At 40.7% G+C, this 22,511-nt stretch overlaps 1 protein-coding gene across 1 annotated transcript in view; it reads left to right on the top strand.

The window, feature by feature from the left end:
• IRS1 (insulin receptor substrate 1) overlaps window positions 1-22,511 on the top strand; it is a 63,994-nt gene that overhangs the window by 4,431 nt on the left and 37,052 nt on the right. The gene's annotated exons all lie outside the window — the stretch shown is intronic.

The raw sequence follows: 22,511 nt of genomic DNA, 5'->3' as shown, positions 1-22,511 counted from the left end.
GAGATGACACCTGGCTGATGGCCCGATAAATCTGTAGAAGCAGCTACAGGAGGGCTTTTTCCTTTGCGGTTCCCAAGTGAAGTACTTTGGTATTTCCAAGACATATATCCTACCATACCAGTTCTGAGGTTTGTGAAGTTCATGGATAAGAACCTTGATCTCTTTATCGAAGTTTTCTTTTGACTATACAATTAGGTCAGTCTCTGGAAGGGACAGTTCTATAAAAATATTTATTAATACAGGGGCTAAGCCCTTCATGAAAAGGTAATTTCTCAGAGCTCTTAAGGGTGATTTTATCAAGTTGCTCTGTGTACTTTGGTTGTGTGATTTCACAATAACAAGGCAACATAAATAGCAGTGGGAAGCATCAATTTGTATTCCTGTTGCCCTAAAAAGATTCAGAAGTAAGAGCTTGCTTAGGCTTATTTAAGGAAATACCTGTCTGTGACTCTCTTTAGAACATAATTATTGGCGACATTTTTTTTTGTTCCTTCCTGCATGAAGATTTATGAAATATTACTCACACACCGACCCACAACCTCACAGGCACGGCTGCTTTTATACAGTGAAGTCTGCGTGCGTCTGGGACCCATTACTGAGTTAAGAGTTACGAAAATTCATCTTAGCTTGTGTGCCTTACAATTGTCTTTCCTTGCAAAGGCCCGCACAGAGACACCACACAGGTCATATTGGGGCTACTGTACATCTTCTGTAAAATTACTTAACATTTTTACATTGAAAAGAAGGAATATTAAGTCAGGGAAATGGAAGAGTCTGGTTTTCATCTGCACTGAATGATGTAAGGGCTAACCCTTGTACTCTTCGTTTGTAGGATATTTATTGTTTGCCTTTTAAGTTCAAGAGTAGATGCCTCAGTAAATGTTGAAAGTTGGCTTCAGGTGGTCTGTGGCTAAGGCTGTATTGAAAACGAGAAACATTTGTAATAGGAAATTAGCCTGCCCTTGGTTCTGTTGAGACTGTTTTCTGGTGGTCATGATTGTGGGAGGAGGAGAGGAGTATAGTTTGCAAATAATGAGATGAGTTGGCAATGTAGAAATTTCCAGCATTTGCAAACACTTTATTCTGACAAACTGATTATCTTGTGATTGTCTTTTTATATATGCTTCACCGAATGAGCTTTTAAAAGCATTTTTTCTTCTTAATGTGTGTCCATTCATAAGAAATTCATGTGTGTATTGGGTTCCTATTGATAGGTATTTTTTTATTATGTGGTCACAGTCTCCTTGATTCTAACAGTTTCTAATATTTGACCCATATCATTTTCTGTTTTGTAGAACAAGGTACAGGTATACAGACATTCAAACTAAGATTTTAGGTGATATGATATATTACACAAAGTATTTGATTAGTATTCAAGATTTATTTTCATGATTCGTTCTCTAGAAGAGAGATTTAATTGTTTACCTCAACAGTAAAAATTTTGGTTATTTCAAATGATGTTTTTGGAAATGTGAATCTCTACCACTTTAACTGTTTGTGTTGCAAAGTGTTTCATTTATAAAGGAATGAGAATTTGAAGGGAAAAAAACCCAGCAGAGCTAAGATTTTGCTTTTAAAGGAGATGAGAGATGAGGTTAACAAACAATAAGTTTTCCTCACCTGTTTTCTTAATTTGAACAGGTTTTGTTTTTTTTTAAGAGAGTAGAATAAATAATATTTTGTTCTGAAGGAAATTGATGACCAAATAAAGTTTTTGTTTTTCAAAAGGGCTTTAAAATAAAATCCTCCTCATATGGAGGATACACTGAAAACGAACCAACCAAAACAAAACAATCTTCTATTCTTAGCTTTCTGAGGGAAAATATAATATTCTGGAACAACCATATAAGCATATCCTTAATAATCCTGGAGTAGCAATAGACCATGCTTTGATAGCACCATGCAATAGAAATTCTAAAATATGTATTTGTAAGATGTAAATGGAGAGAGATGAGTGTGTGTGCGTGTGTGTGTGTGTTTTAAGTGAGGTACCCAATGCTACTTGGCACATTTACATCCTGAATTCTGCTTGTCTGCCTTTGCCCTGTTGAGTTGAAAGATGTGATGCGATAGGCAACTATCATCTGAAACAAAAAGAAATCAAACCTGTCTGTGGCAAACCACTTTGCCTGGGAATGAGTGTGTTAGTTTGTGAAAACCTTGTTTTCCTAACTTCCTCAGCAATTGCTATCTTTGCCTATCTTTCCTGTTTCTCAAGTAAAACCTGAAATAGGAAAGGAATGAGGGGCTCAGAGATGTGTGCTCTTTCTCCTAACCCCTCATTTTAAACAGCTCTTCTTGTTGAATATTTTTCACTGGAACATTTCTGAGGTATTTAGTGCAGGTGCCCAGGACTGCTTGGTTGCCCTTGATTCACCTTCTGTCTGACCACCTTTTCTGTTTCTTTTCTCTCTCTTGGCCATCCGTGTCTCCTCTGGGTTCTGACCTGCTGGATTGTTTTATCCCCCTCTCCTATGCTCCTTGTTTCCCACCTCTTATTTCATGTTCCTGCCATTGTGTTTTTTTTTCTTTTTGGTTCCATTTCATAATTTCGCAGTACTTGTGGCCTACTCTCCGCAGAGAGTACATTGAGAGCCCAAAAGGGAGGGCAGAAAGGGCATAGCAGCCCATCTACCTTCAACCAGCATTTACCGCAATTTGTGTGTTAGTTTTGTAACTGCAGCGGGGCAGATGGAGCAGGCTTTGGCAAAGACACAGACTCCAGCCATTGCTTTAAGGTTCCTTTTTTTTTTTTGGTCATTTTGTTATGTGCCCTTGAAAAACAAAATGGGCCATTTTTCTTCCTTTCACTGCATTTCCTAGTTGTGATTTCCAGGATGCCTACCTCCACGGCTACCTCCCATCTCTCCTTCCCTCTCCCTCCCTCCTGTCCCCTCGCTGTGTGGCCTTTTGGTCTGGCGCACACCCTCTGGGCTCTGGCACTTTCCCGTTTCCTCGGTCACCTCTGCTTCCTGCATTCCTCCCTATTTATTTGGGGCTTGGCTCCCCCTGCCTCCTGCAAGCCCCCTTTGGCCTGGGGTCGGGAGATCTGCAGCGAGGCTGAGGCCACCCTAAGAAGACTCCAGCCCCGCCCTCCTCCAGTCGCCTGGGGGCGCGGGGGCGGCCGGGTCCCTTCCCCGGCGGGCGCGTGGTGTGAGGTGGCGGTGGCTGACGGCGGTGGCGAGCGAGCCGCGGCCCCGGCAGAGCAGTACAGAGTCTGGCCCTGAGCGGGCGGGGCATCCGGGCTCTGATTGGCCCCGCCGGAGCCAATCAGCGCGAGCGTAGGCCGAGCTGCAGCAGGGGTGGGGAGGGGCCTCGGGCGAGGGTTGATTGGGGGCCTTGGTCCGGAGTCCGGGGGTGGTGGCGGGCCGGGCCTCCGTAGCCCACCCCTCTCCCTCCACCCCCTCCCTCTGGAGGCCACAGAACTGAGGCAAGTACACGCCCCCTCCACCCCCCTCCCAGAGGATGTTATGCACTCGGCCTTATTCTTGTCCATCTAGACCAGAATCCTAAGAATGAGAAAGTCCAACCAGCCCACTGACAGAGGCCGGAAACACACGCTTCCTCTTATATTTAATTGAGAAAAATCCAGGCCGTGACCATGTGACGTGCCCCATTTTGTTTCCCACCTCTCTTTACTACGGTTTACTACTACGCCACGTTCCTGTTCCTTCACCTTCCTGTCTTGAAATCTGCAAGCAGGAGGGAGCTCTACAGCACGTGGTTGTAGGATTGATTGGGTTGGCTCAAGATTTTTACATTTACTTCTCTTACTATTGGGAGGGAGGAGAGAAAAAAACGGAGTAGGAAATACAAATGCTGTGGCTGGCACCGTGTGGGGATCATTTGGAAAACACATTTGGCTTGAAATTACGTTAGGGTCAACCCTTTATTGAGTGCTTGCAGTTTGCAAAGCACCAAGCTAGATAAGATCAACAAAAACTGACCATCCTCGGCCCATGGGAGCTCACTGAGAAATGAAAACGTCTGATGTAGCTTGCTTGCAAATCGTGAGAATCTAGAAATTCGTTACAAGGGCTTGGGTAGGGTTCCTTACTGAGCTTGGAGGTAATGCTTCTCAAAAACAGATTTGTCTTTTGACCAGTGACAGCCCTAGTGACAGCTCATCAGAGCAGGCTGGGCGCACTGATTTTGAAAGCTTGCTAGATTTGTGTTGTGTTCCCTCACATAACCAAAATTGTGTGAAATGTAGTACCAGATGAGATCGGAAATTTGTTCAGATTCGTCGTTTGTACAATAAAGAGGGGAAATAACAAAGAGAAATACCATGGAAGTATTTTCTTCTCCCCATCCCTCTCAAATAAGCATTTCTCACCAGCCAGCAATCCCTGTTGCAATCACTGAATCATAAGCCCCAAAGGCAGCATTTTGAAACATCGCAGGTGAAAATGTAAGGAAGTAATTCTATGCCCCTGAGTAATTCTGTGCCCCAATACTGCTTCTGAGCAGGTTGGAGTGAGCTTCTCTGCTGTTCCAGAAAACTTTGAGCATCTAACAATCCTCTTAATTTCTGCCATTGTTTGGTTAGCTTTTTGTGTTAAACATAAATCCATAAAAAATACCATATATTGGAGTCATTTATCTGATTGCCCCCCAGATAAACACAGTATCTCCAAGATTGTCTTAAGGGTAAGAGACTTGGAATCCAAAAGGGCATACTTCCCTCCCTCCTCCTTTTTTTTTTTTTTTTCTTTGTTTATCAGAATTCCGGGAAAGTAGTTTAATGCTATCTTGAATGATACAATGGAAAAAACAGCTTCTGGGAGCCAGAGATCTTGGGTTGTAGCACAGCCTGTGCCCTTCACTAAGCTGAGCGACCTTGAGAAAGTCACTTAATTTCTCTGTACATATTTCCTCACCAGTAACTGGAGAATTTTGTTCTAAATTATTCTAACTTCCTTTGCAGCTCTAAACGTAGGGATATTTTGGAGAAAATGACTGATATTCTTTAATGGGTCAGTTGTAATGAGGATTCTTTCTGAAGAAGCTATTGATGGGGTTGTAATGAAGTGCATTAGAATATACTGTTCTGTCCTGTTCTAACTCCTGGACCACTCTTTATGGTTTGATTCAGGACTGATTTTTAACCTTTCTTGTTTGGAGGGGGCATTTTCAGGTTTTAACAGACCTTAAGACAAACCTTCCTGACTACACCAGTCTAAATTTTTGGAACCTTCTCTAGACTGGATTCGGTTCCTCTCCCTCCTCCCTAAGGTCAGCTGTTGGAAGCATCCCTCCCCACCTGACAATATAGGTCAGGCTTTAACCAATCCATGTCTATGACATTATTCTGTTTATTATGTCAGAAATCACCCCTTCTTGCGCTGGTGGTCTGTTTATGGACAATGTTTCTCATTTGTTCCATCAGAATCCTTCAGTGAGGTATCCACTTGAGTGAATGGAGAGGAAATCTGAGAGGGCAATTGGGAACTATAGGAATTTGTGCACAGTTTTTTGTTTAGTTTTATTTTTCTCTGTTAGATGTGTGAAAAAGTTCTTGCTGGCAGAAATCATTGTTGTCCGACTTTGTGCTTCAGGATTTTTGATTGGTCATTTGAGCTGTACAGTGCTTTGCTGACCCAGTGTAATCCTGACTGTCCAGTTGCCAATGTATTCAGAGGTTCCTACCCTTTGGGCACCTCCATGTGTATTTCATAAATCATTAGAATAGTTTATTGACTTTTTCAATCAAAACTTCATTGACCTAATGCTTTTCCAATCCTCCTGCTATAATCATATATATTTCTTAGCTGTACAGTATATGAATGGTTCCTTTTATTTTGGTGGGTTGGTAGTTTTAGTATAATGGAACATTTCACAATTTTAAGGTTTTGTTTTGCTTTGTTTTAAAGAAATCCATTTCCTCAATTATTTCCTCATGTTACGGAGTTACTGGAAATTGTATTCAAGGAAAATAGCTTCTTGTGGATTAGTTTGAAGTCAGTTTCACACTAAAGATTCTGTAACTTTTTTTCATACTAATACTTTTTTTTTTTTTTGGCTGCGTTGGGTCTTCCTTGCTGTGCATGGGCTTTCTCTAGTTGTGGCGAGCGGGGGCTACTCTTTGTTGCGGTGCGTGGGCTTCTCATTGCAGTGGCTTCTCTTGTTGCGGAGCACGGGCTCTAGGCACGCGGACTTCAGTAGTTGTGGCTTGTGGGCTCTAGAGCTCAGGCTCAGTAGTTGTGGTGCACGGGCTTAGCCTCTCTGCGGCGTGTGGGATCTTCCCGGACTAGGGATCGAACCTGTTTCCCCTGCATTGGCAGGTGGATTCTTAACCACTGCGCCACCAGGGAAGTCCCCTAATACTTTTCTTGTGTTTAAAATGATAGATACTCTACCACATTTATAATTATGTAATTGACTTATTATTTCATTGCCTTGTGAGTCCATAGCTATATGGCAAACTTTAAAAGTTCTTTTAAAAATGTTATTGAAACAGGCTCAGAAGTTGTAATCACATTGAATTTTAACTTAACAGAATTAAATTTTGATGTTGGTATGGTATAATTGTATACTCATTTCAAACTATTGTGAAATGTTTCAAAAAGAGTTGTTGTAAAGCTTTTTAAAATGATAGACTAGTAAATATAATCTTTTTGGTTCTATTCTTATGTGCCAGTATAGAAATGGTAGTATTTTCTCCCATTCTTTTTTTTTTTTTTTTTTTTTTTTTGCGGTACGCGGGCCTCTCACTGTTGTGGCCTCTCCCGTTGCGGAGCACAGGCTCCGGACACTCAGGCTTAGCGGCCATGGCTCACGCACCCAGCCGCTCTGCGGCATGTGGGATCTTCCCGGACCGGGGCACGAACCCGTGTCCCCTGCATCGGCAGGCGGACTCTCAACCACTGCGCCACCAGGGAAGCCCTCCCATTCTTAATTTATGGGAATAGGCGGAAGATAGATCAGATAAATATAAGGTACTGTCATCTATGGGAAGAGGAAAGTTTTCCATTTTAATAATCTTGCTGCAGCCTCTACTATAATCTATTTGTTAAAACAGATTTGGTTGGATAAATGTTATTTGTGCTTCTTCAATGAGTCAGTGATCTTTGAGTAACAGAGCTTTTACAAATGATGTGTTTATGTTGAAAAGGCTGCTTTTCTTTTTCAACCCCCTTTCTGCATTTTCATGAATGATAGCAGTGGAATTAAATACGTGGGTCAGACTATCATTTTAATTGTATTTATCTTCAAGCAGGGAGGAGATTTTTGTGGTTTTGTTACCCTACCTTGAATATTTTATTAAGCTGTGTTGCCTTCATTGTTTTCCTTTGCCATTCCCTGTGTTTGTTGTTGCTGTTTTCTAGTCTGTGTCACACTGTCCACCATCACCCCTGGCCCTGTTGGAGCCAAACCCATATACACTGGTTGCTAATTGGTCGGGCTGAAGAAGATGCCAGTATAACCCAAGTTGTAGTAAAGAAAAAAGATGTTGATAAACTTCCCTCCCCCCCTTTTTTTCTGTTGACCAAAAAATACTTTGATGTGAGTTCTCTGATCCTCCCTGACATATTTAGGTCATGGTACTGAATGGTATCAGTTAATCTTGAGAAATTGATAGTTGTGTTATGTTTGTTGAAATGATCAAAGAGGCATTCTTTTGGTGTTGTTTTTCTTCATATATATCTAGTGTGGCAAACAAGTTATATTTTACACAGAAAGTCGTGATTCTTTTAGGAAGGTTATGATCTAAATGAGACAGGCAAAATTAAAAAAAAAAAAAGACATTTGCTAAAAATAGAGCAGTTGAAGGTCTCTGAAATATTCAGTAATTACTATGTATTTAACTACTATTCAATATTCTCCAATGATGATCTCCCTGTTCTTTTAAAGATTATTAAAAGGGCTCTATGGGATATGAAACATAATCATACTTAGCCTTGAATTTTAGGGATTGTGGGAATAATCAGAAGAACTTTCCATCTCCATTATTACAATAATGGAGGCCACCCACCTCCCAACCCCAAAATAACTGATCTGCCTTTGGCCAGACAGGCCCTAAACTATGATTCCCCTCCCCCACTTTGCCTCAATAAACACCATTGAGCACCTGTGGTATTCCAAATAACACGTATTTTGTTAAGAGGATGGGGATGAAGACATGGAAACGGGGACAAAAATGGGAGCGAGGAGGATTCATCCAAGTAGTTACCAAGTTTCTTATGGCGCAGCTTACTTGGGGGGAAAAATTGAGATTCAGAAGGTACAGTCCGTGAAAATCTTCATTTTTCCTATACTTACAAGGCTAAAGTGCCCATCTGTCTTAAAGTTTTGCAGCTATCTAACCATGGCTTCCTGCCTCACCATAGCACAAGCATACTTAAATAGGTTATAAGGCTGTTGAAACTCTCCTTTGGGAGAATGGTGCATTTTCGGCCATTCTGCTAGCAAACATAATATTTACAAGAAGCAAGAAAAAGATATCTTTGGTCTAAGTGAAGCAGCCAGGAGAGGGGTCCAGGTGTTAAACGTGCAGGAGTTTTGTGAGTACTTGTCACGGGTTGGTCAGTGTTAGGAAACGTGGGGTGAAGATGAGGGCTGCAAAAGAAATTGTAAAATCTTTTCTTTTGGTCTTAGAAGCTCTATTATTCAAGGACTTTTTCTCCCCCTTTGGGTAGGTGGTTTTTATTTTTAGCAGTGAAAACCTCTAAGCCTCTGACCTCTGGTTCCTGTGCTTCTGGCGGGAAGTACCATCTTCTTTGAGATTTTGCCACTTTCTCTCTCTCTCTCTCTCTCTCTCTCTCTCTCTCTCTCTCTCTCTCTATTTGTTTTGATGGTGTGCAGTCATACTTGTTTTTAAGCTTATAGTAGTTTCTTCCAGAAACATTAAAAAGCATTTTTTTAAAGACCACCAAGTTTTATGATAGTTTGCTGTATCTCTTCACACTATTCTTTTCGTTAATATTTTGGTATAGGCAATGCATGCATGTGCTGTAAGTTTCAAGTGGTTTAAACTTTTTTTTAAAGGTATAGAGTGAAAATTAAGCCTTCCTCCCACTCCAGTTCCCCAGCTTCTCTTCTCAGAAGCCACCTCCAATGCTTGTTTTTTGTTTATCTTTCCAGAGATGAGCTGCTCATAAAATTTGAAGCTTAGCAATAGAAAGTTGGGTAAATGCCCAACAGCTCAGTCTTCCATGGAAGAACACACGCAGACCCCACATTTCTCCACGAAAGGATCACAGCAGACAATATACCTCTTACAATAGACTCACTGCTTTGTTTTTGTTAAAGGGAAAAAGAAAAGTACTCTTTATTTTCCATGCCTCTTTTGAATACTCAGGTTAAAAGAAGTACATAACCCCCAAAGGAGGAAAAGCATTAGTTAAGAAATGGTCACCTTTTCTAACATTGAGGTGTTTGTGCTAATTGATGGAGAAGGAGAAGGTGTCTAAATTTTCAAATTTTCATGGTATTACTCAAGTATTTGGCACCCAACCCCCTTAGCCCCCCACCCCAAGACCGAATGAATAACTAGTTCTTAATATAGTGTAGTAGGATTAAGTATAAAGGTTAAGGATCTTTGTGAAGACTTTCTGGACACTAGGGTCTCATAGTTTTGAGAGTTCAAATGAATGAATGCCTCCTGCTGGATGACTGAGAGCTAGAAGTTCACCTCTGAGAAAAACATAAAAAGTGACCGCTTGGAGCCTCTAGTACCGGAGGCTGTTGTCTATATTTTTAATGCCATTGGTGGTTGGTGAAAATATTCATACTATTTTCCTAGAGTAGAGAATTATACTTTCTAACAGTCCTCAGGCGGCTCACACAGGACTGGAATTGAAATGTTGTCCTGGAAAGGCACCCAGAGCCCCGAGGACATGAGGCATCTTGAACGATCCCTCTGCCTCTTCACCAAGACTGCCCTTTTCCCATGGACACAGGAAGCTGGACCGGATGAGAACTTAAACTTGAATGAGGAGAGATGGGGAGCAATGACTGAAATGGAGTCAAAGACTTTCAAATGGGTTGAAAGAGGTTTTCCCACCTGAGCACAAGCCCAGATCTGGGTAATGCAGAGTTGCTAATTATTGGAAAGCAAACCCAAAGGGTTGGCAACATCCCACTCAAAACCAAAGCAGGGCTTTTAACTCTTTGCCCCAGATCTTCTACCAGGCCGTATTTACCCTTTTCTTTTACCAGAATCCCCAATGTCTTAAATGTTCCTGAGGTTACAGAACAAAACAAAATGGGGCCACTGTATAAAGTATGTCATGGTAGAGGGAGGGGAGGGAGATCCCTAAAGTGTTTTGAGGGGCTGGCTGAGTGAGGGTATTTATAGCCCAGTCTTGGCAACTCCTACCTACCCCGCTCAACTCCTCCCTTTACTGCTGTTTTTACCCCCTTTCCCAATTCCAGTGCATGCTTTAAACCACAGCTAAACAATAATATTCTTTCAAAGTTGATCCCATCCCTCTGGTTAGATTAAGGAATATAAATATTACATTTTCTTTTTAAAGAATGGGTAATGACTTAATTTCTGAAAATATTTTACCTCCACTAGTAGGGTGCCCTGGACATTGGGATTATAGTTAAAACTTTCCCTTTTGCCTAAACTTTACTGCGTGTGTGTGTGTGTGTGTGTGTGTGTGTGTGTCTGCGTGTGCGCGCGCGTGTGGTGGGGGGGAGTGGGGAGGTGCGGCAGAGGGTTAGGATATGGAAACTATAGTCCAGTAAAAAGGGTTCTATTCCTAAAACTAGGTCTTAAAAGGTATCTTGCAGCCTGAGCCTTGGTCCCTCGCAAGTCCCTGCAAGGGACGACCTTCAGAAAGTGTGCGGGCTTGCTGTTTCTCGGGCCTTTGAACCGGGTGAGGAATGTGTCTCAAGACGGAAAAATGAATGGTTGGTGCTTTTAGCCTCCAGCTTGAAACTCGCAGGAGGAATGTTTTTGTCCCTTCAGAGCCTGCTTCCCAGCCACCAGGGCTCTTGGAAAGCATCTTTGCAGGATGAAGTCCTCAACAAAAACCCATGCCACATACTGGACCGAATGTTAATATCATGACCTGGTATGAGTGTGTTTTGTGTTTGGTAATTGCAATCATTGTTGCTTTTGTTGTGGTCACCCATTTACAATGCTTGGTGTCAGTTTATTTATCTCTTGTAAAAATAAAATACAGTGTGTGTGTGTGTGTGTGTGTGTGTGTGTGTGTGTGTGTGTGAAAACAAAAACAAAAACAAAAAAAACCCCATGCCACCCAATTCGATCTAATTCACAAGCTACTTTTTGGTGGATTTTAAATGAATGTCTCTTCTCTAAGAATAGAACCCCATTCTATGGCTTCCTCACCACCCCAACTGAGATGATTTATGGTTACTCATGAGATAAAGAAACTTCAGGCTTTTTTTTGGCTTGGGGAATATTATTTTAAAAAATAGTGGCAGGAGGTATTTAGGGACATAAATAAAGAGTTCTTAGCTCTGATGAGTTCAGAATGGATTTCACCATCTGTAAAATTGCATTTGCAATGTAAAATCAATACATTTAAATGATCAAAGAAAACATTTAGAGTATTCGATTTGCTGGGTTCCAGTGTACCTAGCACCCAGTCTCTTTCCTTTCTTTTAGAAAGCTTACCCCTTCCTGAGATGATGGAAACCCCTGTCCTGGCTCTAATTACTGGATTAATGCTACTCCTTCCTACTAAAAATTGTAAACTGTTTGAGAGTAGTGTCACTAATTGTTTCATGACTCCAGTATCTGTGGAGGTGCACACAAAATGCTTGCCGAGTTAAAAATTTGTATATCAACAAACAGTTCTGGAGAGAGTTGTTGAACCAAGGAGAAGACGGCTTTAGAAAAATCCCAAACAAAAACAATACTGTTGGATATATTTTGAGTACCTCAAGCCATTTCATTTGCCAGATATTTTAAAAAATCATATTCAGATTTAACAATATATTTTAAAAAATAGTCAAACAAAATTACAGGAGTCTTTGCAATCTGATATGACCGGATATGAAAACTTGGGGAAAATTAATTACAGCTGCCTCATTGCTGTGTCTGAAATCCTTGGAAACTTCCTCTGTTCCCCCAAACCATTCTTTTAAAGATTGACAGAAACTTTGCTTTGTTTTGACAAGATTTATTTCTTTGCTTCCAACAGTAGTTCATCAACTTTTATTCTGCTAATAGAGTTCCTCTGATGTTAATTGTAGCCTACTGATCTAGGTCAGAGCATAGCATTTTCACTGAGGTTTAAGATATCAAAAGCAATGAGAAAAGTATTTGAAAAATAATTATTGTATCATAGTTACCTCTATTTTTAAAAAGAGGCCAGTTGTTAAGTATTTGATTCATAGAGTAGCCTTCTGATTTGTCCCTATGCTCATTCTTTTTCTTCCACTCCAGTATATTGTTGCTAATTAGCCCTTCTACTAAAATATAGGTAAGGTCTGGGAAAAGGAATTAAATTTTAATGACTCCATTTTGCAAGTGTGGTACTTCTTACTACTCTGCTAAAAAGTTACCTTGGTCTCAGCAATTGACCCTAATTGCCAAGATATGAGACTTTTCCCCTGTTTCCGCTCTTGATTAAGCCTGGGCTAGTTTGATGACCAAAGGAGTAGAATGTATGTTCTAAACTAGCTATTCAGCTATTATAGCAATTCTTTTCAAACATTGCTTGAAATTTTAAGTATTACGCTAACAATTAACATCCAAGCAATTTTACATATAGCAAAACATTTGTCATCCTTTCATAAAACTCCACAAGTCCCCAGGATCTGTAACATAAATGTGTTCTATTTTATTTTAAATAGGACTTCAGTTGTCTTGGTCCTGCACAGTCACATTGGCATTCAGGCTACTTTCTAAAATTTGCAAGTGTTTCCAGTGGGTATGTGTCGGGTATTGAGCTAAGCTATTTTTCTCTCTGCCAAGGTGGTTGACTGGGTTTACATGCTTAGTGCAATGTGTCTGGCATTTGGTTGACACTATTTGTTGTAGATACTGAATGAATGAATGTGGGACCATATGTTTTTAAACCACGGTGTGGGAAAGGTGCCAACACCTCATTTATCTGGAGAGCAGAATCCTATTCTATTCAGGAGGACAGAGAGTTTTTCTTAGCTACGTTACCACTGTCTGACACTTGGTGGTACTTCTTGTCTTACATGTTTCCATTCATTCCATAATTAAACTGTTGTAATTACTGAACCTGGAAGTTTGAAGAAATCATAACTGGTCTTGAAGATAGTTTTGGGGAATCGCCAAGGACTCAAAATGTTTGTAGTTGTGGTTAATGAATGCAACAAGGAGTTAGTGAGATACTACTGAGTGTCAGGCATATCCCTAAGTTTTTGAGTTACAACTGTAAAGAAAACACATGAAAATTCAGACCCTCATAGAGCTTTTTCTCATGAGGACTGGTTGAGGGAGAGGCTAGAGAGGATCAGCCTTCTCGGGGGACAAATAACATCCACTGAGAGAAGGAATAGGGATACTGGCCCTTTTTCTGGACTTGAGGGGTTGACATTGATTTGTTCATGTACTTTTACTTTAAAACTCATCACGTCCTTTGGCTTAGATCTAAGTACGTCATTTGTACTCCTTGGGGTTTTTCAGTCATGATTAAGGTTGCCTTGTGACTCATAAATGAAGCAAAGTCAGATTTTCCTGATGTCAAAGGGCAGGATTTGAAAGAGGGAAGTAAGACTTGAAATTCGTGTGTGTCTGCTTGAGAGAAGATTGTCTTAGGTGAAAGGCAAGATCTAGAACAGATGACACCATGGGAAGGGTGTGCGGGGTGTGTGATGTCTCCAGGAGGCCCTGGAAAAGACTGGCCACAGCTGTGGCCACCACTGTGTGTTGGGCCACATGTGTGTGCTGGTGTCATGAACCACAGCTTATGTCGTAGTTTTGGATGGTAGTATTGATAGTTTTCACTGCGTACTAAGAGGTTTCTTTTGAAGACTATTATGCAAAACTGGTAATTTGTCATACCAATTCTTTTCTGAAGTTTTGGTTGAAAATTCTGTTGGACAATTATTTAATATGTTTGCTTTTCTCTACATTTATTCCTTATACAAAATGTGAGGAAAGACCAATATCTTGAAACTACTCTTTAAAAAATACTTCTATTTTGCTGTTACTGTGTAATTTACTAATAAGGATCTTCAGGTATGTTCCTGTTACATCCATACATCACGAGAGTAAATTCCACCATTTTGAGGTAACTTTTCTAGTGGTTACCAGCTTTTATGGTGACGAAATCTGAGATTATTTCCCTCATTCTTTTTTTTTTTGCGGTACGCGGGCCTCTCACTGTTGTGGCCTCTCCCGTTGCGGAGTACGGGCTCCGGATGCGCAGGCTCAGCGGCCATGGCTCACGGGCCCAGCCACTCCGCGGCATGTGGGATCTTCCTGGACTGGGGCACGAACCCGTATCCCCTGCCTCGGCAGGCGGACTCTCAACCACTGCGCCACCAGGGAAGCCCTATTTTCCTCATTCTGATTTTAGTAGTGATGACCCTTGTCCTTTTATTTTTTTGTAAATTGAATATATGAGTTATATTTTTATCAGATTTAAATTTATGTAGTAAAAAAAAAACTTTTGTAAGGTTCTAAAACCAAATTAAAGATAAAACAATACATTTAAACGTGCAGAAGATAAAACAAGGAATCATAACAACATTTGTACTGTTATTAATCAGTTTGCTAAAAGAGGAAATAAGACTGGAAATGAATTTAAACAGAAATTCGTAGAAGAAAATAGGCCATAAACATAAAATATTTCATAAGTGATTGGATAATGCTCATGAAACGGAATATGACTTTCTGGGTTTCAAATATAATATATATCAATATTTAATTGCTGAAATTTAATTGTAGAGCCAGTTGCTTCTGAAAGAAATTTTGCATCATCCAACTTTTCTATAAAAAAATCAATAATTATATCAAATACAGTTTACAATTTGGGGTTCTTTAAAGTGGCCAGGAAACTTAAAGTTGTTTGAAAACCATTTAGAGAGCAGAATACATGAATATTTTTATAATTAACTAAACTTGTTTTATTGCTCATTATTAACTCAGTAGTATTTTTTTTAAGCATTTCCTTACTTTCTGTTACTATAAGATACTCCATGATCATCTTATTTGTTTCCTGCCCCAGTCCTAGAATCATCGGTTTCTCCAAGGAGCCCTTATTCCTTTTATTGGAGAATGGTATTAGAAACCAAGATCTTGGCACTAGATGTGTTTGTTCCTACTGGGATGTTATTTCTTTTTTGCCCTCTCAGCTGTCAGAGTAAGGAAATGTGTGTGTGTATACTAACCCATATATATATATACACATATCTATAAAAATTTCTGCATGTAACCATCTGTAACTATACTAAGCTAAGCATGAGTTCATACTAATGTATAAACTCTAATACATTTCTGTATGGATTATTCTAGCCTCCTTCCCTTGCTTATCTGCACCTCCCACCCCAAAAGTGAGAAACCTGGCTGTCACCATCCTTCATCCATTTACTTATTTGTTCAGTTCCACTACATATATGTACATAGAAGTGTCAGAATTGTCAACCCATGCCCTATAGGAAATGACTTTATCAACTAGAGTGCAGTTTCTTTTGCCTTTAGTTTTGTAGATGTGCCTGTTTCCAGTTACCTAGGTCAGCACCTGATAATCTCCACATGCTTCAGTGAGGTTGCTTCATGCATCTGTAATACATCTAGGTGCTTCGGTCACATTCTACATTCCACCCGTAATCACTGATCTCTCAAATTAAAAAAAAAAAAAATTTGCATACACTTAAGGCTTACTCTTTTTGCTATCAAGTTCTAAGTTTTGACAAATGCTTAATGTCTTGTGTTTACCATTACAGTATCATGCAGAACAGTTTCACTATCCTAAAAATTACCTGCGCTTCCCTGTTTAAACCTCCTCCCCCCTCCTCAGCCTCTGGGGATAAACCACTGATCTGTTTATCATCTCTGTAGTTTTGCCTTCTCCAGAATATTATATAATTGGAATCACACAGTGCGTACATTTACCAGACTGGCTGCTTATGCGTAGCAGTATGCTCTTAAGATTCATCCACGTCGGGCTTCCCTGGTGGCGCGGTGGTTGGGAGTCCGCCTGCCGATGCAGGGGGCACGGGTTCGTGCCCCGGTCCGGGAAGATCCCACATGCCGCGGAGTGGCTGGGCCCGTGAGCCATGGCCGCTGAGCCTGCGCGTGCGGAGCCTGTGCTCTGCAGCGGGAGAAGCCACAACAGTGAGAGGCCCGCGCACCGCAAAAAAAAAAAAAAAAAAAAAAAAAGGATTCATCCATGTCCTTTTTTATGGCTTGAGAGTTTCATTTCTTTTTATTGGGGAATAATATTCCATTGTATGGATGTACCACAGTTTGTTTATCCAGACCATTGACCTTTTATGAGATGTTTTCCTACATGTGTTTGAAGACCTTTGTGAAGTCATCTCTTAGTTTTCCCTTCATATTCACCATTATTAAGTTTTAGTTGGCATTCTGACTTCTCAAACCTTCAGTCAGTTTTGTGGTTCTTTCCAAAACCTGTAAAATATTCTGCATCTTTTTCCTGCCCAGAATTGGCCAGCATTCTAGAGTAGAGAGTTTCAGACCAACCCAGGGTACAGTTGGAGATTTGCTTTCTGATTTCTTCAGTTCTCCCCCATTTTAATCTGCTTGTGTCAGTGTTTATTTGTTCAGTGGCAGCAGAACGTTTTAGATTTTTGTATCACATTGGAGCCACTGTGATCACCTTCTTAAGCTCTCTTGCTTCAAGGACCTAGCTGGTTGGATTTTTTTAAACAGTCACATGAATCCTTCTACTAGTAGTCTTTTAAAAAATATTTTATAATATTGCCTCACTATAGATATTTACAAAATCCATTTTTCTCTTACAGTGATTGTTTCCCAGGTCTCAGGGGATCAAGTTAATCCACTTCATGTGAGCTTGGTCATCATCGATTCTGGACATCCAGTAGGAATCTGGAACTGGCCAGGCATTCCCGTCTGATCTGGGTTCTGGGTGGTTCACACAAGGCAGCCACAAGGTTCATCGCTGCTGGACTTGTAGTCTGGGGACAGGGCTTTCCTTCCTGGACTGCAGAATTGTTCCTGGCTCATAAAGGGGCCACTCTGTGAGAATCTGTGCTTATCACCCTGGTGTGAAAAAAGGCAGCTACTTAGCAATTGGCTAAAAGGGGCACGAAGAGCCTATTTATAGAATCTCTCAACACTTAACAAAAATTTTTGAGCATTTACTATAATTCAAGGTGAAGTCAACCTTAAGGCTACTCTCCTAGGGTGACTTCCATTGACCAGGGTAAAACCCCTTCTTACCCAGCTGGGGTGGATGTGCTCTGGGGCAGGTAACTAGAGGAGGGAGTGATAAGAGGGCCATAAAGGCACAGATGTTTGGTTCAAATACCATAAAATCCCAGGCCGTTTATCGTTTATGTTCTGTGCCATAGTCCCATTCCACAGTCTTTTTTTTTTCTTTAAAAACACAGACGTTGATTTTTTTTCTCTCTTTCTCTGAAATGGTCTCAGCTTGTTGTGTGATTCTGGCAATAGAATTCCTGACATACTAGATCATAAAGATTATAGCTAGGCGTCTTTTATACCTGTGTGCATGTGTGTGTCTCCATGTATTTTATCCTTGGGTTACATGAGTAATTTTTCAAACACATTCCCGTATAATCAGTTTTGTTGTCTGTACCTGTTGACTATGAAAGCCCCTGGAAGAGTTGTTTAAAAGACCTAGGGGTTTCTTGAAACACATCCTTTTCACCAAAATGACTCTCTGAACAAGAGCTATTTTTAAGACTGTTTAAAAATTAACTGACCTGAAATAAATCTTATGTTCTTCTGTGAACTATATATTAAAAATAGGGATCTATATCTGCTAATGGCTTTTGTTTCAAAATTTCCAGAAATATCCAAATAGAGTGCTGTAGGTCATTGACTAGGGACATTCATGGGATCCTCCATAGAATTCCTGGGGCTGCTGGATTTTGCACGTTCTCGATTGCCACCAAAGCCTAAGAGGAATTGGTGTGACTGGACTATATTTGCATTTAGAGTGTTAGCAAGCCTCCAGAGTACATATGCTGGGCTATTTATGAAACAACTTCAGCTGACAGCTGAAGATCAGAAGATTCTATTTTGGGACGTGTCCTAAATGTGAGGTTCTGTGGTGAAAAAAAATTTAGTGTCCTACAGATAAGAATACTTAAAACAGGAAGCAATGGTAATTTACTGCATCCTGTATAAGTATCCTTATCAGTCTGATAAGCTTTTGGTTTCAGTTCTGCTTTCCTGATTTCTTTTCCTGTAATCAGCTTCTATAAGAGGATTAAAAAGAGGGGGGGACGGGGGGGGGCAGTTCAGGGGTCCAGAGAGAATTTACCAGCATCATTTTTCCTGTCTTGATAAGACTCTTTCATTTCCTACCACTCAATGGTGTTTACTCTGTTAAGAACCGTGTACTATGGTTCACTCATCCCATTGGCTCATCTACTGTGTTTATGCCTATAGGATTGCTTCTGTATATATTGTAATGCAAGGCTAGGTTGCCTATCATACAGGAAAGGTTGAATGATATGACAGAACCAGCATGGGCAGGAAAAGAGGAGATGTAAATTGTATTCCTGATTCGGCCACTTCCTGGGATCCAGCATTCTTTGACCTAATTTTCTGGTCCATAAAATTGGATGCAGTGATAATTTCCCCAATCTGTCTTACAGTTTTGTTTGGATCAAGTAAAAGTGCAGGTGTAAACTATGAATTGCCTTTCGAGCCTAAGGTTTGCAGTGGTTTGAGTTTCAATCCCACCACTCCCCTTTTGCCCTTAGAACACAAGGGTGCTTTTGGTATATGTTCTTTCCTTATTAAAAATATTTTTCAAATTCAGTGAGCTTCTTAGACATCTTGGCTGGACCGGATATATTGTGATTGAGTGCCTGAAAAGATGCATTGACTCTGACTCTCTAGTTCAGCTATTTGTTTCATGAAGCTTGAGTGTGTTGTACAGTGAAATTCTAGGAAACTGGGTTGCATTTATTAGCTGGGCATAGAAAAAATAAAGTTCTACACGTGGGCTAAATTATTTTATAAGCTGAAAGTATAAATCAGGATTAAAGACTGAAATGTATTTATTAAATTTTAAAAGGAAGTATGTACATGCATTTTATAGTTCCTGTGGATTTAATTATGTACTAAATATGGAAAATAAAAGTATTACTGGGTGGTGATGAATGTTTTCTTCCATAAAATTCTTGTTGATAAATATCTCTACTCTGGAGTCTCAGCACCCTTTGCCAGAGAGACCTGGTGTTCCTTGCTGTGCTGGGCAGAAGGGTGACCATCTTGAAGTGATAGGGAAAGGAAAGAATGACTCACCCACTTAGTGAAGGAACTAGATGAGCTCTTTAAGGTTGGTCCTAGAATCTCAATGGTACAATTTACCAGTGCTAAAGAAAGGAAGCTTGGAGAGTGAAAGCTCCAATAGCTGAAAGAGTGCTACTTTACTCTTGATGGGATAAAATGGCTTTGGTGGTGTTGGCTGTGTTGTGATTTTGAAAGTACCCCCTTCCCCCCAACCCCTGCCACAGGGGAGAGTGAGTATTCAGGTGGGAGCTCATTCTTTGTACCGACTTGCGTTTGTCAAGGTCACGGGTTTTGTGGAAGGATAATGGCGATAGGGTACACATAGCTGTAGAGGAGTTTCCTGCAGGGTGCCCTTTCCAATGCTCAAGTACAAAGCATTAGTTAGCTATCCAGAACGATAATTTCAGGGGCTCAGTAGGCGCATTTGTAGTCCAAAATTCAGAGCCTGTGGCTCCATTGGTCAAGGAGAAAGGAAATAGAGAAAAAATGAGAACAAAGGGGAAAGTTGGAGGAGATGTAAAATTGTATGACACTTTGGGAGCTAGTCATTGGCCATAGTTAGTTAATGATTGATAACTAACCAGAGGTCAGGAGTTAGAATTTTAGTTATTTTGCTATTTTGTTTTCTATGTAGAGTGGATTATGTAAACTGTTGTATGAGTCTCTAGAATTTATTAAGAAAAATATTAGGGCTGTTAAGTGTCTTTAAAGATGATAAAGCTGAAAATGTTCATTTTATAGATAAACTCGGGCCCAGAGAAGTTGAGTAACTTGCTCAGGATGACACAGCTGTTTTGTGGTAGCATCACCAAGAACTCCAATGTATCATCTCCAGCTTGATGCTTTTCCCCGTGCTATACTCCATACTGATGTGCGTGTGTATAATGCTTTGTCTATTTTAATTTACATACATATTAAAATATATTACGCATATGTTACATATTCACCTTTATATGTGGGCTCCGTGTGTGGATGTGTTACAGATTTAATTGTTCGTTCATTTGTTCCTCACATATTTTTAATGCCAGGCACTGTTTTGGGTTCTGGGAATATGGCTGGGGAATAAGATTTAGTTTCTGTCCTCATGGAGTTTATATTCTAGTGGGACAAACAGACAATAAACAGATAAAGTTATTTCAAATGGTGGTAAGTACTCTTAGGAAAAAACCAAGCAGAGTAGAGGAGTTGGTGGGCAAAGTATATGATCATGAATTTATCAAAGAAGCTAAGTGGACCACACTCAGATTTAGTTTTAATTTATTATTTTTGAGGGTTGTTTTGAAAAATTCTATTGGGCAGGAAGCATTCAAAGTTTCAAAGATATGTTGGGAAAAAATTGTAATTTATGAGAATAATTAAAGGATTTAAAAGATTGCTCGTTAAATGAAGTTTCCTCTTTTATATGTAGAGTGTTTGATTATTAGCCCTGCTTGAAAATAATTTATGAACACAGGTAATTAACTGCCTGTATCTATGATTTAGTCAACCGTTACCATAAAGTTTTAAAAATGCATTTATGACTACTGGGATTTTATTAGTGCCCTTTTTTCAACCTCCTGTTTCCTTTCTGGGGGAGGAGTATGTTTCCTAGTGCCTATGCTTCTCATATAGAAGAGCAGTGAAAACTGTGATGCTCTATTTCACACAACTTGAAAGGGTGTATCTTACACAATAGGAAGGCAATCAGTGGACGATATGTCTTAACTAAGATAAATGTATGCTTGTTATCGGTGTAACCGGAGTTCGTTCAGAAAAGTTGGAAGACTATTGCATTGGCTTATGACTTGTTGTATGCACCTGTTTGCCCAGAGTCATAGATGCAAAGTTTTTTAGAGAGAACAACCAGGAATCCCTCCCTATTATCTCCCCCTTTTCCAATAAAAGGATCACTTTATTAAAGTACTTTGATATTATGATGATGGGTTGATAAGTTGTTGCTTTTCAAACGGAAGGTCTCCAGCCTCCTGTGAAACTCTTAGGAAGCCTGAAATGACACATCCTGCGTGTCTAGGTCTTCCGTGCATTGACTGGTTAGCTGCATGGCCAGGCCCAGAAGTGGCTCTGTGGTTCCATGGGGTGCTGGAGGCCTGCAGTACTTTGGTCTAATGTTTGAACTTCCTGAAGACAGCCTGGACAGTCTTCTTTTCTTTTTCTTTTTCTTTTTTTTTTTGCGGTACTCGGGCCTCTCACTGCTGTGGCCTCTCCCGTTGCGGAGCACAGGCTCTGGACGCGCAGGCTCAGCGGCCATGGCTCACGGGCCCAGCTGCTCCGCAGCATGTGGGATCTTCCCGGACCGGGGCACGAACCCCTGTCCCCTGCATCAGCAGGCGGACTCTCAACCACTGCGCCACCAGGGAAGCCCAGCCTGGGCAGTCTTGATTGAGCTTCCTTTTTCTTGTTAGTCACTGATCATACGAACCTGAACTGGCCTGATTTTTTTTTTTTTTTTTTTTTTTTGCGGTACTCGGGCCTCTCACTGCTGTGGCCTCTCCCGTTGCGGAGCACAGGCTCTGGACGCGCAGGCTCGGCGGCCATGGCTCACAGGCCCAGCCGCTCCGCGGCATGTGGGATCTTCCCGGACCGGGGCACGAACCCCTGTCCCCTGCATTGGCAGGCGGACTCTCAACCACTGCACCACCAGGGAAGCCCTGAACTGGCCTGATGTTAATGTCCATGTTCTGCATTGCCAGTGTCCATCCTTGGCTGGGCAAGGGCTGGTGTCCTTAGTTGTCTTCCGTTTCATTGTTTATTCATAACTCTTTTCTGACTCTGTACAGTTTACTGCAATCTTCGGCACGTCTTCAATGCTTTAAGAGAATTCTTGCGGTCATAGAGTGATTTGGCAGCCTTGGATTAGGAGAACTCTAGTACCAGTTTCTAGGTTCTGATCGTCTCTTCAGTTGCATAAACAGTATTGAAATATATAGAATAGAGTTTCGTAAAATACGTAGAATATGAGTGGTCCTGTTATGCAAACAACTATTACAGCGCTGTTGGAGAATGTGTCACAGAAGGTACCAGCTATCCTGCCTCCGTCAGCTCTGATGACTTTCAAGAAGAACCAAGATCTTAGTGAACTTCTGAGGGCATCCAAAATGGTAATAGCCAAATAACAAGGCCCTACTGTATAGCACAG

This window comes from Leucopleurus acutus, assembly GCF_964270905.1.
Source record: "Leucopleurus acutus genome assembly, chromosome: 6".
Lineage (NCBI taxonomy): Eukaryota > Metazoa > Chordata > Mammalia > Artiodactyla > Delphinidae > Leucopleurus > Leucopleurus acutus.
Note: the sequence above shows the minus strand (reverse complement) of the source record. Positions and strands in the feature narration are given on the sequence as shown.